Source organism: Pteropus vampyrus, unplaced genomic scaffold, assembly GCF_000151845.1.
Source record: "Pteropus vampyrus isolate Shadow unplaced genomic scaffold, Pvam_2.0 Scaffold1000005462, whole genome shotgun sequence".
NCBI lineage: Eukaryota > Metazoa > Chordata > Mammalia > Chiroptera > Pteropodidae > Pteropus > Pteropus vampyrus.
Window position 1 is genome coordinate 1 of NW_011919864.1, and position 14,019 is coordinate 14,019.

General features: G+C 54.7%; 3 pseudogenes; all 3 read left to right on the top strand.

Moving 5' to 3' along the window:
* The first annotated feature begins 1,168 nt into the window (after positions 1–1,168).
* Positions 1,169–1,720, top strand: LOC105311626 (annotated as a pseudogene).
* A 4,382-nt stretch (positions 1,721–6,102) lies between these two features.
* On the top strand, positions 6,103–6,654 carry LOC105311624 (annotated as a pseudogene).
* Positions 6,655–11,033: 4,379 nt separating this feature from the next.
* On the top strand, positions 11,034–11,585 carry LOC105311625 (annotated as a pseudogene).
* The last annotated feature ends 2,434 nt before the right edge of the window (positions 11,586–14,019 follow it).

The following is a 14,019-nucleotide window of genomic DNA, read 5'->3' on the forward strand; positions in this document are numbered from 1 at the left end:
CATTTTTGACTGGATGCTACATGCGGCACCGGACATCCCCGTGGCTGCTTGGAGACTGCCGATGTGTTGTTGTGATCCCATCAGCTGTGCCAGGGGGGAACAGACCTGAGGGGGATGGGGCTGATGAACTACATGAAGTCGAACTCGAATCATCACTGGCCGTCGTTTTACAAAAATCATTGAATTGGAAATTTGACATGGTGCAATGGCGGGACATGGAAACGGTACCTCAATAAAGCTGTGAAAAACTATGAGGGACGAAATAAAAAAAAAAAACAAAAACCACCTCTTTCTGAGGAGAAATATACACAGAAGTTTTTCTAGATGTGTATAGACATAGATATAGATATAGGTATAGATATAGATCTAGATATAGATCCAGATATAGATCCAGATATAGATATAGAGATAGAGATAGAGATAGACATAGAGATAGACATAGAGATAGACATAGAGATAGACTTAGAGATAGAGATATACATCCACACAGGTATCCGTAACAGGAAACAATGGAGAACTTTTCCAAAACTCCTAATTAAATTTCTCAGAATTTTCAGGCCCACGTGTTTTTACTTCTGTTTTCGTTTTCTTAAACGAGGACTGGGTCTTCTCAGAGGAAATATTAGAGAACGAGAGAAAATCGTCGGCAAACAGCGACAGTGCCCAAATATAAAGTTCATAGACGCCCCGTGCTCAGCTCACAGTCGCCCGCCTCTGCGGGCTGGGATGGAAGCTGGAACACCGCGCTCGCTCCCCTCTGCGAGCCTCCCCTAGCTCCCCAGCCGCCTCTGTCGCCCGCGCCCGCACCCGCGCCCGCCCTCTGTCGCCCGCGCCCGCCCGCCCGCCCGCGGGGCTCCCCGCTTGCCCACCGCGAACGTAACGTAAAGGACTCCACCCCCACGCCCCCAGGCCTCAACGGACCCCCCAGTTCCGGTCCCCCACAGGAGCTGACGCCCCGCCCCGCCCCAGAGCGCCCTCCTCCTCGTCCGCCTTGAGAGCGCCCCCAGGTTTCCACCGCCGCTGACTCGGCCCGCAGCCTCCCTGGTCGCCCACCGCTGGGAGCACCCGGAGACCCCGCCGCCGCCGCCGCCGCTGCCGCTGCTCGCCCCGCAGCCCCGGCTTCGTCGCCGCCTCGGCCTTGGCGCCCGCCGCGCCTGCACCGCCAGTCATGTCGACCGCGCTGCCGCCGTCGTGTGCGCGCCACAGCTACCAGCCCGACTGTGAGGCCGCCGTCAACAACCAGATCAACCTGGAGCTCTACGCCTCCTACGTGTACGAGTCCATGGCCTTGTACTTCGAAGGCGAGGACGCGGCCCTCAAGCACGTCGTCCAGTTCTTCCGGCAGCAGTCCAGCAAGGAGACGGAGTACGCCCAGAGGCTCATGTGGCTGCACAACCAGCGCGGGGCCCACCTGCGTCTGCGCGAGATCGGCAGGCCTGACCGCAACCGCTGGCACGACCGGGTGAGGGTCATGGAGTGCGCCTTGCACCTGGCGATGGATGTGAACCAGAGCCTGTTCAGTCTGCACCGGCTGGCCACCGAGAAGAAGGACGCCCGCCTGTGCGACTTCCTGATGAGTCGCCACCTGCACGAGCAGGTGAAGTTCATCACGGAGCTGGGCGACCATCTCACCAACCTGTGCAAGATGGGAGCCCAGCAATCGGGCCTGGCCGAGCACCTCTTTGACAAGCTCACCCTGCACGACAGCGACAAGGACTGAGCCTGGACTGCCTTCCCCGTGGCCGTGGGGTGACTTCTCCAGGTCACCACGCCCGGCATGCATGTTGCAGTATCGCCCTTGCCAGACATTCCCTTGAGGTTTTTTTTTTTTTTTTTCCCCTTTGCCCCTTCTTCTTCCAGGTTTGCCATTTCTTCCAATAAAGTTATTGGTTCCTAAATAAACAATGGTCTCTGGTGGATTGGTGTGTGCAGAACCCTCACCTTTTAAGCTTTCAGCAGGTATCCAAGCAAGCGTCCGTGCCGCCGACCCGTGCCCCATCCATCCCCAGGCGGCTCACGATCTCCGTGGACGGAGGGAGAAGGTATTGCGTGGGACCCTGGAACACACAACATCGATCATCCTTTTAAGACCACGTGCTGTATAGGCCTGGGGCGAGGTGGCTGGCCTGGGGCCCCGGGGAACGTGGGTGCCGGTGCATAGGAAAAGTAGAAACCCACGTGGCCTGAAAATCACAGCGGCAGGAAGGAGAAGTGGTATTCTCCAAGGGCAGTCTCAGCCGTGAGGTTGGACTTTCATCTTTGTTCCCAGGGGCAGGAAGTTAGCAAGACAGCTGACGAGAAGAACACGTGATTTTAGAGCAGGCTCTTCTCGGCCAGCCACTTGCTTCTAGGCGCATAGGTACCTGCCGTTCACGGGACCGAGCCTCGGGTGGTTGCTTCCATGTACTTTGGCCCAGAGTCCAAGCACCAGGAACCCTCGCTCGGCCCCAGTGGCTTCGGACGACTGTCCTTTGGAACCACGCCGTGGAAAGAGCGTTCCACTTTTCCAAATGGCCAGCCCAACCTCAGACCCGAAAGCTGACCCACCGGCCCCTCCCTGGGACCACTGCCCAGTAAGAGCAGACATGCTTCACCTTGTTCTATTCAGGGGCCACAGCATGTGAGCTGGGTCCTAGGTCATAAAACACTTCCTGACTTGGGACAACTTCTTCCTTCCTCCCGCTTGATTTAGATGGATTTCGTCCCCAATTCTTGTCCTTTCCTAAGCTACGAAGTGAGAAGATCATTTCCTTGAGACGTCTCCTAAATTTTCATATCAGCACTTCGGTGCTACAAAACTTGCATCTAAGCACTGCTCTAGCTGCACCCCACAAATCTTGCTATGTGGTGCTTTGCTTCCGTCCAGTCCCAAGTCATCTTGAGTTCCCCCCGGTCTCTCCGTTGACCCACACGTTGTTCAGACGTGCACTGGATCACTCGTTTCCAGATATTTGGGGATTTTCCCAGATCATTCCGTGAACGATCTCCGGCTTAGCTCCGCCGCGGTCAGAGTACCCAGGGCACCCAATCCCCATCCTGTTGCCTTTGTTGACACTTGCGGCACGGCACGGAACGAGGTCCGTCTTGGGCGCTGTGTCGCGTGCACTCGGAAACCACGTGCTTCTGAAAGACATGTTTCTGAACATTCCACTCTCACGCCTCTGCACTTTCTCTTAACGTGAAGCTTCCTTCATCCTCTCCTCCCCCTTTCTTCTCCCGATGATGACAATAATACTTCATTGGCTGCCTACGGGGAGGAGAACCCTGGGCCTTTCGAGCCACGGAAATGCATTAATTGTTTCTTAACCTATTTTTCCTTTTAGAAAGTCAAGAAAGAAAACAAAATTCAAAGAAGACAGTTGACTCGTGGTGGCGCACCGGGCGCAAAACCAGTTACCTACGCATACGCACACGAAAAAGGATACAGGGAGCGAAGCGGACCTGGCGAGGAAACCTTGGCAGGTGACGAACGGGAGAGACTTTCAGACGGGCAAGCACCAGAGACTGGAAAATACCTGCAACTGAAGGCCGAGCGCAATCAGAGAAAGTGCAAGAACAGAGTCAATGAAATCGAAGGACTGGAGACGGTCCCGGGTGGACCGTGACATCGCAGAGCTACAGTCTGAACACAGGCCTGTTTGCCGCTGCCCTGCTCTGATCCTGCCCCGAACTTACTTGCACTGAACAAAGCCAAACTGGCATCGGACCCGCTTCGATCTCCCAGAACGACACTCCCAAGAAAGGCAGTTAACTGACTAGGAAGGAAACTCAAATCAGAGCAAGTCTCAGACCACTGCAAACCTGTCCAGCCAAGGGAAACGAAACAGAGGAGCACATCTACCTAGAAGAGGGAGCCACGGAAGCCTTGCGACGTTCGAGAAATGCCGGGCTTTTGGCATCTGGGAGGGCCTCTCCCGTCCCTGCCGGCTGCATGCCCCGTAGCCCCACGGGAGACCACTGAATCGTTGACACACTCCATCTTCCCATTCGGGGGAGAAGCCTCTTAGTGAAACGGACATCATGCTCCAGATCAGATCCGCGCTCATTACCTAGTCTAATCGAACGCGCCCTTTGTTCCTAAATAGGAATGCACGTGCTTTTAAGCATCACGGGACAGTGAGAGAGGAGCTCGTGATGAACCAACACAACTACGTCTCGGAAAGACAAACGACCCAATTAAAAACTGGGCAGAGGACCTGGACAGGCATTTCTCCAAAGAGGACACGCGCATGGCCAGCAGACGTATGAAAAGACGCTCGATGTCACTGATCGTCAGAGAAATGCAAACTCAAACCACAACGAGCTATCACCTCACACCTGTCAGAGTGGCTCTCCTCAAGAGATCACAAGAACGAGTGTTGCCGAGGAGGGGGAGGAGACGGGGCCCTCGGCCGCTGTTGCTGGGATTGCAGATTGGGACGAGCACTGTGGAAAACGGTTTGGAGATGCCTCAGAAACTTAAAAACACAACTAACTAGCCTACGACCCAGCGATTGCCCTTCCTTCCGGGTATTCACGCAAAGAAAACCAAACCACTGATCCAAAAAGTTCTCTGCACCCTGCAGCGCTGCTGCAACAGGCAACGGACGGAAAGAACCTCAGTGCCCATCGACAGATGACTGCATAAAGAAGTCGTGCTACGTACATCCGATGGAATATGACCCGGCCATGAGAGAAAGAAGGAAACCTTGCCATCTGCAACCACATACATGGCCCGAGAGGGTGTGAGGCTAAGTGAAATACGTCAGAGAAAGACCCGTACCATAGGATCTCACCTCCACCTGGAATCTAAAGAACAAAACCAATCAAACACACAAAACCGAAACAGACTCAGAGATACAGAGAGCAAACGGGCGATTGCCAGATGGGAGGGGGGTCTGGGGGTTGGGTGGAAAAGCTGAAGGGATTGACAAGTACCCATCGGCAGTTACAAAGCAGTCACGGGGATGTGAAGTGCCGCATGGAGAATACAGTCAAAAATGTTGCGATAATTATGTACAGTGCCAGGTGGGAACTAGTCTGAGGGGGGTGGGGGTGGGGGTGGGGGGTGGAGAGAATCACTTCGTAAATTTCATAACTGGCTGGCCACAGAAAAAAATCATTGAATTGGAAATTTGACATGGTGCAATGGCGGGACATGGAAACGGTACGTCAATAAAGCTGTGAAAAACTATGAGGGACGAAATAAAAAAGAAAAAACAAAAACCACCTCTTTCTGAGGAGAAATATATACAGAAGTTTTTCTAGATGTGTATAGACATAGATATAGATATAGGTATAGATAAAGATAAAGATATAGATATAGATATAGATATAGATACAGATATAGATACAGATATAGAGATAGAGATAGAGATAGAGATAGACATAGAGATAGACATAGAGATAGACTTAGAGATAGAGATATACATCCACACAGGTATCCGTAACAGGAAACAATGGAGAACTTTTCCAAAACTCCGAATTAATATTCTCAGAATTTTCAGGCCCACGTGTTTTTACTTCTGTTTTCGTTTTCTTAAACGAGGACTGGGTCTTCTCAGAGGAAATGTTAGAGAACGAGAGAAAATCGTCGGAAAACAGCGATAGTGCCCAAATATAAAGTTCATAGACGCCCCGTGCTCAGCTCACAGTCGCCCGCCTCTGCGGGCTGGGATGGAAGCTGGAACACCGCGCTCGCTCCCCTCTGCGAGCCTCCGCTAGCTCCCCAGCCGCCTCTGTCGCCCGCGCCCGCACCCGCGCCCGCCCTCTGTCGGCCGCGCCCGCCCGCCCGCGGGGCTCCCCGCTTGCCCACCGCGAACGTAACGTAAAGGACTCCACCCCCACGTCCCCAGGCCTCAACGGACCCCCCAGTTCCGGTCCCCCACAGGAGCTGACGCCCCGCCCCGCCCCAGAGCGCCCTCCTCCTCGTCCGCCTTGAGAGCGCCCCCAGGTTTCCACCGCCCCTGACTCGGCCCGCAGCCTCCCTGGTCGCCCACCGCTGGGAGCACCCGGAGACCCCGCCGCCGCCGCCGCCGCCGCCGCCGCTGCCGCTGCTCGCCCCGCAGCCCCGGCTTCGTCGCCGCCTCGGCCTTGGCGCCCGCCGCGCCTGCACCGCCAGTCATGTCGACCGCGCTGCCGCCGTCGTGTGCGCGCCACAGCTACCAGCCCGACTGTGAGGCCGCCGTCAACAACCAGATCAACCTGGAGCTCTACGCCTCCTACGTGTACGAGTCCATGGCCTTGTACTTCGAAGGCGAGGACGCGGCCCTCAAGCACGTCGTCCAGTTCTTCCGGCAGCAGTCCAGCAAGGAGACGGAGTACGCCCAGAGGCTCATGTGGCTGCACAACCAGCGCGGGGCCCACCTGCGTCTGCGCGAGATCGGCAGGCCTGACCGCAACCGCTGGCACGACCGGGTGAGGGTCATGGAGTGCGCCTTGCACCTGGCCATGGATGTGAACCAGAGCCTGTTCAGTCTGCACCGGCTGGCCACCGAGAAGAAGGACGCCCGCCTGTGCGACTTCCTGATGAGTCGCCACCTGCACGAGCAGGTGAAGTTCATCACGGAGCTGGGCGACCATCTCACCAACCTGTGCAAGATGGGAGCCCCGCAATCGGGCCTGGCCGAGCACCTCTTTGACAAGCTCACCCTGCACGACAGCGACAAGGACTGAGCCTGGACTGCCTTCCCCGTGGCCGTGGGGTGACTTCTCCAGGTCACCACGCCCGGCATGCATGTTGCAGTATCGCCCTTGCCTGACATTCCCTTGAGGTTTTTTTCTTTTTTTTTTTTTTTTCCCCTTTGCTCCTTCTTCTTCCAGGTTTGCCATTTCTTCCAATAAAGTTATTGGTTCCTAAATAAACAATGGTCTCTGGTGGATTGGTGTGTGCAGAACCCTCACCTTTTAAGCTTTCAGCAGGTATCCAAGCAAGCGTCCGTGCCGCCGACCCGTGCCCCATCCATCCCCAGGCGGCTCACGATCTCCGTGGACGGAGGGAGAAGGTATTGCGTGGGACCCTGGAACACACAACATCGATCATCCTTTTAAGACCACGTGCTGTATAGGCCTGGGGCGAGGTGGCTGGCCTGGGGTCCCGGGGAACGTGGGTGCCGGTGCATAGGAAAAGTAGAAACCCACGCGGCCTGAAAATCACAGCGGCAGGAAGGAGAAGTGGTATTCTCCAAGGGCAGTCTCAGCCGTGAGGTTGGACTTTCGTCTTTGTTCCTAGGGGCAGGAAGTTAGCAAGACAGCTGACGAGAAGAACACGTGATTTTAGAGCAGGCTCTTCTCGGCCAGCCACTTGCTTCTAGGCGCATAGGTACCTGCCGTTCACGGGACCGAGCCTCGGGTGTTTGCTTCCATGTCCTTTGGCCCAGAGTCCAAGCACCAGGAACCCTCGCTCGGCCCCAGTGGCTTCGGACGACTGTCCTTTGGAACCACGCCGTGGAAAGAGCGTTCCACTTTTCCAAATGGCCAGCCCAACCTCAGACCCGAAAGCTGACCCACCGGCCCCTCCCTGGGACCACTGCCCAGTAAGAGCAGACATGCTTCACCTTGTTCTATTCAGGGGCCACAGCATGTGAGCTGGGTCCTAGGTCATAAAACACTTCCTGACTTGGGACAACTTCTTCCTTCCTCCCGCTTGATTTAGATGGATTTCGTCCCCAATTCTTTTCCTTTCCTAAGCTACGAAGTGAGAAGATCATTTCCTTGAGACGTCTCCTAAATTTTCATATCAGCACTTCGGTGCTACAAAACTTGCATCTAAGCACTGCTCTAGCTGCACCCCACAAATCTTGCTATGTGGTGCTTTGCTTCCGTCCAGTCCCAAGTCATCTTGAGTTCCCCCCGGTCTCTCCGTTGACCCACACGTTGTTCAGACGTGCACTGGATCACTCGTTTCCAGATATTTGGGGATTTTCCCAGATCATTCCGTGAATGATCTCCGGCTTAGCTCCGCCGCGGTCAGAGTACCCAGGGCACCCAATCCCCATCCTGTTGCCTTTGTTGACACTTGCGGCACGGCACGGAACGAGGTCCGTCTTGGGCGGTGTGTCGCGTGCACTCGGAAACCACGTGCTTCTGAAAGACATGTTTCTGAACATTCCACTCTCACGCCTCTGCACTTTCTCTTAACGTGAAGCTTCCTTCATCCTCTCCTCCCCCTTTCTTCTCCCGATGATGACAATAATACTTCATTGGCTGCCTACGGGGAGGAGAACCCTGGGCCTTTCGAGCCACGGAAATGCATTAATTGTTTCTTAACCTATTTTTCCTTTTAGAAAGTCAAGAAAGAAAACAAAATCCAAAGAAGACAGTTGACTCGTGGTGGCGCACCGGGCGCAAAACCAGTTACCTACGCATACGCACACGAAAAAGGATACAGGGAGCGAAGCGGACCTGGCGAGGAAACCTTGGCAGGTGACGAACGGGAGAGACTTTCAGACGGGCAAGCACCAGAGACTGGAAAATACCTGCAACTGAAGGCCGAGCGCAATCAGAGAAAGTGCAAGAACAGAGTCAATGAAATCGAAGGACTGGAGAGGGTCCCGGGTGGACCGTGACATCGCAGAGCTACAGTCTGAACACAGGCCTGTTTGCCGCTGCCCTGCTCTGATCCTGCCCCGAACTTACTTGCACTGAACAAAGCCAAACTGGCATCGGACCCGCTTCGATCTCCCAGAACGACACTCCCAAGAAAGGCAGTTAACTGACTAGGAAGGAAACTCAAATCAGAGCAAGTCTCAGACCACTGCCAACCTGTCCAGCCAAGGGAAACCAAACAGAGGAGCACATCTACCTAGAAGAGGGAGCCACGGAAGCCTTGCGACGTTCGAGAAATGCCGGGCTTTTGGCATCTGGGAGGGCCTCTCCCGTCCCTGCCGGCTGCATGCCCCGTAGCCCCACGGGAGACCACTGCATCGTTGACACACTCCATCTTCCCATTCGGGGGAGAAGCCTCTTAGTGAAACGGACATCATGCTCCAGATCAGATCCGCGCTCATTACCTAGTCTAATCGAACGCGCCTTTGTTCCTAAATAGGAATGCACGTGCTTTTAAGCATCACGGGACAGTGAGAGAGGAGCTCGTGATGAACCAACACAACTACGTCTCGGAAAGACAAACGACCCAATTAAAAACTGGGCAGAGGACCTGGACAGGCATTTCTCCAAAGAGGACACGCGCATGGCCAGCAGACGTATGAAAAGACGCTCGATGTCACTGATCGTCAGAGAAATGCAAACTCAAACCACAACGAGCTATCACCTCACACCTGTCAGAGTGGCTCTCCTCAAGAGATCACAAGAACCAGTGTTGCCGAGGAGGGGGAGGAGACGGGGCCCTCGGCCGCTGTTGCTGGGATTGCAGATTGGGACGAGCACTGTGGAAAACGGTTTGGAGATGCCTCAGAAACTTAAAAACACAACTAACTAGCCTACGACCCAGCGATTGCCCTTCCTTCCGGGTATTCACGCAAAGAAAACCAAACCACTGATCCAAAAAGTTCTCTGCACCCTGCAGCGCTGCTGCAACAGGCAACGGACGGAAAGAACCTCAGTGCCCATCGACAGATGACTGCATAAAGAAGTCGTGCTACGTACATCCGATGGAATATGACCCGGCCATGAGAGAAAGGAGGAAACCTTGCCATCTGCAACCACATACATGGCCCGAGAGGGTGTGAGGCTAAGTGAAATACGTCAGAGAAAGACCCGTACCATAGGATCTCACTTCCACCTGGAATCTAAAGAACAAAACCAATCAAACACACAAAACCAAAACAGACTCAGAGATACAGAGAGCAAACGGGCGATTGCCAGATGGGAGGGGGGTCTGGGGGTTGGGTGGAAAAGCTGAAGGGATTGACAAGTATACATCGGCAGTTACAAAACAGTCACGGGGATGTGAAGTGCCGCATGGAGAATACAGTCAAAAATGTTGCGATAATTATGTACAGTGCCAGGTGGGAACTAGTCTGAGGGGGGTGGGGGTGGGGGTGGGGGGTGGAGAGAATCACTTCGTAAATTTCATAACTGGCTGGCCACAGAAAAAAATCATTGAATTGGAAATTTGACATGGTGCAATGGCGGGACATGGAAACGGTACGTCAATAAAGCTGTGAAAATCTATGAGGGACGAAATAAAAAAGAAAAAACAAAAACCACCTCTTTCTGAGGAGAAATATATACAGAAGTTTTTCTAGATGTGTATAGACATAGATATAGATATAGGTATAGATAAAGATAAAGATATAGATATAGATATAGATATAGATACAGATATAGATACAGATATAGAGATAGAGATAGAGATAGAGATAGACATAGAGATAGACATAGAGATAGACTTAGAGATAGAGATATACATCCACACAGGTATCCGTAACAGGAAACAATGGAGAACTTTTCCAAAACTCCGAATTAATATTCTCAGAATTTTCAGGCCCACGTGTCTTTACTTCTGTTTTCGTTTTCTTAAACGAGGACTGGGTCTTCTCAGAGGAAATGTTAGAGAACGAGAGAAAATCGTCGGAAAACAGCGATAGTGCCCAAATATAAAGTTCATAGACGCCCCGTGCTCAGCTCACAGTCGCCCGCCTCTGCGGGCTGGGATGGAAGCTGGAACACCGCGCTCGCTCCCCTCTGCGAGCCTCCCCTAGCTCCCCAGCCGCCTCTGTCGCCCGCGCCCGCACCCGCGCCCGCCCTCTGTCGGCCGCGCCCGCCCGCCCGCGGGGCTCCCCGCTTGCCCACCGCGAACGTAACGTAAAGGACTCCACCCCCACGCCCCCAGGCCTCAACGGACCCCCCAGTTCCGGTCCCCCACAGGAGCTGACGCCCCGCCCCGTCCCAGAGCGCCCTCCTCCTCGTCCGCCTTGAGAGCGCCCCCAGGTTTCCACCGCCCCTGACTCGGCCCGCAGCCTCCCTGGTCGCCCACCGCTGGGAGCACCCGGAGACCCCGCCGCCGCCGCCGCCGCTGCCGCTGCTCGCCCCGCAGCCCCGGCTTCGTCGCCGCCTCGGCCTTGGCGCCCGCCGCGCCTGCACCGCCAGTCATGTCGACCGCGCTGCCGCCGTCGTGTGCGCGCCACAGCTACCAGCCCGACTGTGAGGCCGCCGTCAACAACCAGATCAACCTGGAGCTCTACGCCTCCTACGTGTACGAGTCCATGGCCTTGTACTTCGAAGGCGAGGACGCGGCCCTCAAGCACGTCGTCCAGTTCTTCCGGCAGCAGTCCAGCAAGGAGACGGAGTACGCCCAGAGGCTCATGTGGCTGCACAACCAGCGCGGGGCCCACCTGCGTCTGCGCGAGATCGGCAGGCCTGACCGCAACCGCTGGCACGACCGGGTGAGGGTCATGGAGTGCGCCTTGCACCTGGCGATGGATGTGAACCAGAGCCTGTTCAGTCTGCACCGGCTGGCCACCGAGAAGAAGGACGCCCGCCTGTGCGACTTCCTGATGAGTCGCCACCTGCACGAGCAGGTGAAGTTCATCACGGAGCTGGGCGACCATCTCACCAACCTGTGCAAGATGGGAGCCCCGCAATCGGGCCTGGCCGAGCACCTCTTTGACAAGCTCACCCTGCACGACAGCGACAAGGACTGAGCCTGGACTGCCTTCCCCGTGGCCGTGGGGTGACTTCTCCAGGTCACCACGCCCGGCATGCATGTTGCAGTATCGCCCTTGCCTGACATTCCCTTGAGGTTTTTTTCTTTTTTTTTTTTTTTTTTCCCCTTTGCCCCTTCTTCTTCCAGGTTTGCCATTTCTTCCAATAAAGTTATTGGTTCCTAAATAAACAATGGTCTCTGGTGGATTGGTGTGTGCAGAACCCTCACCTTTTAAGCTTTCAGCAGGTATCCAAGCAAGCGTCCGTGCCGCCGACCCGTGCCCCATCCATCCCCAGGCGGCTCACGATCTCCGTGGACGGAGGGAGAAGGTATTGCGTGGGACCCTGGAACACACAACATCGATCATCCTTTTAAGACCACGTGCTGTATAGGCCTGGGGCGAGGTGGCTGGCCTGGGGTCCCGGGGAACGTGGGTGCCGGTGCATAGGAAAAGTAGAAACCCACGCGGCCTGAAAATCACAGCGGCAGGAAGGAGAAGTGGTATTCTCCAAGGGCAGTCTCAGCCGTGAGGTTGGACTTTCGTCTTTGTTCCTAGGGGCAGGAAGTTAGCAAGACAGCTGACGAGAAGAACACGTGATTTTAGAGCAGGCTCTTCTCGGCCAGCCACTTGCTTCAAGGCGCATAGGTACCTGCCGTTCACGGGACCGAGCCTCGGGTGGTTGCTTCCATGTACTTTGGCCCAGAGTCCAAGCACCAGGAACCCTCGCTCGGCCCCAGTGGCTTCGGACGACTGTCCTTTGGAACCACGCCGTGGAAAGAGCGTTCCACTTTTCCAAATGGCCAGCCCAACCTCAGACCCGAAAGCTGACCCACCGGCCCCTCCCTGGGACCACTGCCCAGTAAGGGCAGACATGCTTCACCTTGTTCTATTCAGGGGCCACAGCATGTGAGCTGGGTCCTAGGTCATAAAACACTTCCTGACTTGGGACAACTTCTTCCTTCCTCCCGCTTGATTTAGATGGATTTCGTCCCCAATTCTTGTCCTTTCCTAAGCTACGAAGTGAGAAGATCATTTCCTTGAGACGTCTCCTAAATTTTCATATCAGCACTTCGGTGCTACAAAACTTGCATCTAAGCACTGCTCTAGCTGCACCCCACAAATCTTGCTATGTGCTGTTTTGCTTCCGTCCAGTCCCACGTCATCTTGAGTTCCCCCCGGTCTCTCCGTTGACCCACACGTTGTTCAGACGTGCACTGGATCACTCGTTTCCAGATATTTGGGGATTTTCCCAGATCATTCCGTGAATGATCTCCGGCTTAGCTCCGCCGCGGTCAGAGAACCCAGGGCACCCAATCCCCATCCTGTTGCCTTTGTTGACACTTGCGGCACGGCACGGAACGAGGTCCGTCTTGGGCGCTGTGTCGCGTGCACTCGGAAACCACGTGCTTCTGAAAGACGTGTTTCTGAACATTCCACTCTCACGCCTCTGCACTTTCTCTTAACGTGAAGCTTCCTTCATCCTCTCCTCCCCCTTTCTTCTCCCGATGATGACAATAATACTTCATTGGCTGCCTACGGGGAGGAGAACCCTGGGCCTTTCGAGCTACGGAAATGCATTAATTGTTTCCTAACCTATTTTTCCTTTTAGAAAGTCAAAAAAGAAAACAAAATTCAAAGGAGACAGTTGACTCGTGGTGGCGCACCGGGCGCAAAACCAGTTACCTACGCATACGCACACGAAAAAGGATACAGGGAGCGAAGCGGACCTGGCGAGGAAACCTTGGCAGGTGACGAACGGGAGAGACTTTCAGACGGGCAAGCACCAGAGACTGGAAAATACCTGCAACTGAAGGCCGAGCGCAATCAGAGAAAGTGCAAGAACAGAGTCAATGAAATCGAAGGACTGGAGAGGGTCCCGGGTGGACCGTGACATCGCAGAGCTACAGTCTGAACACAGGCCTGTTTGCCGCTGCCCTGCTCTGATCCTGCCCCGAACTTACTTGCACTGAACAAAGCCAAACTGGCATCGGACCCGCTTCGATCTCCCAGAACGACACTCCCAAGAAAGGCAGTTAACTGACTAGGAAGGAAACTCAAATCAGAGCAAGTCTCAGACCACTGCCAACCTGTCCAGCCAAGGGAAACCAAACAGAGGAGCACATCTACCTAGAAGAGGGAGCCACGGAAGCCTTGCGACGTTCGAGAAATGCCGGGCTTTTGGCATCTGGGAGGGCCTCTCCCGTCCCTGCCGGCTGCATGCCCCGTAGCCCCACGGGAGACCACTGAATCGTTGACACACTCCATCTTCCCATTCGGGGGAGAAGCCTCTTAGTGAAACGGACATCATGCTCCAGATCAGATCCGCGCTCATTACCTAGTCTAATCGAACGTGCCCTTTGTTCCTAAATAGGAATGCACGTGCTTTTAAGCATCACGGGACAGTGAGAGAGGAGCTCGTGATGAACCAACA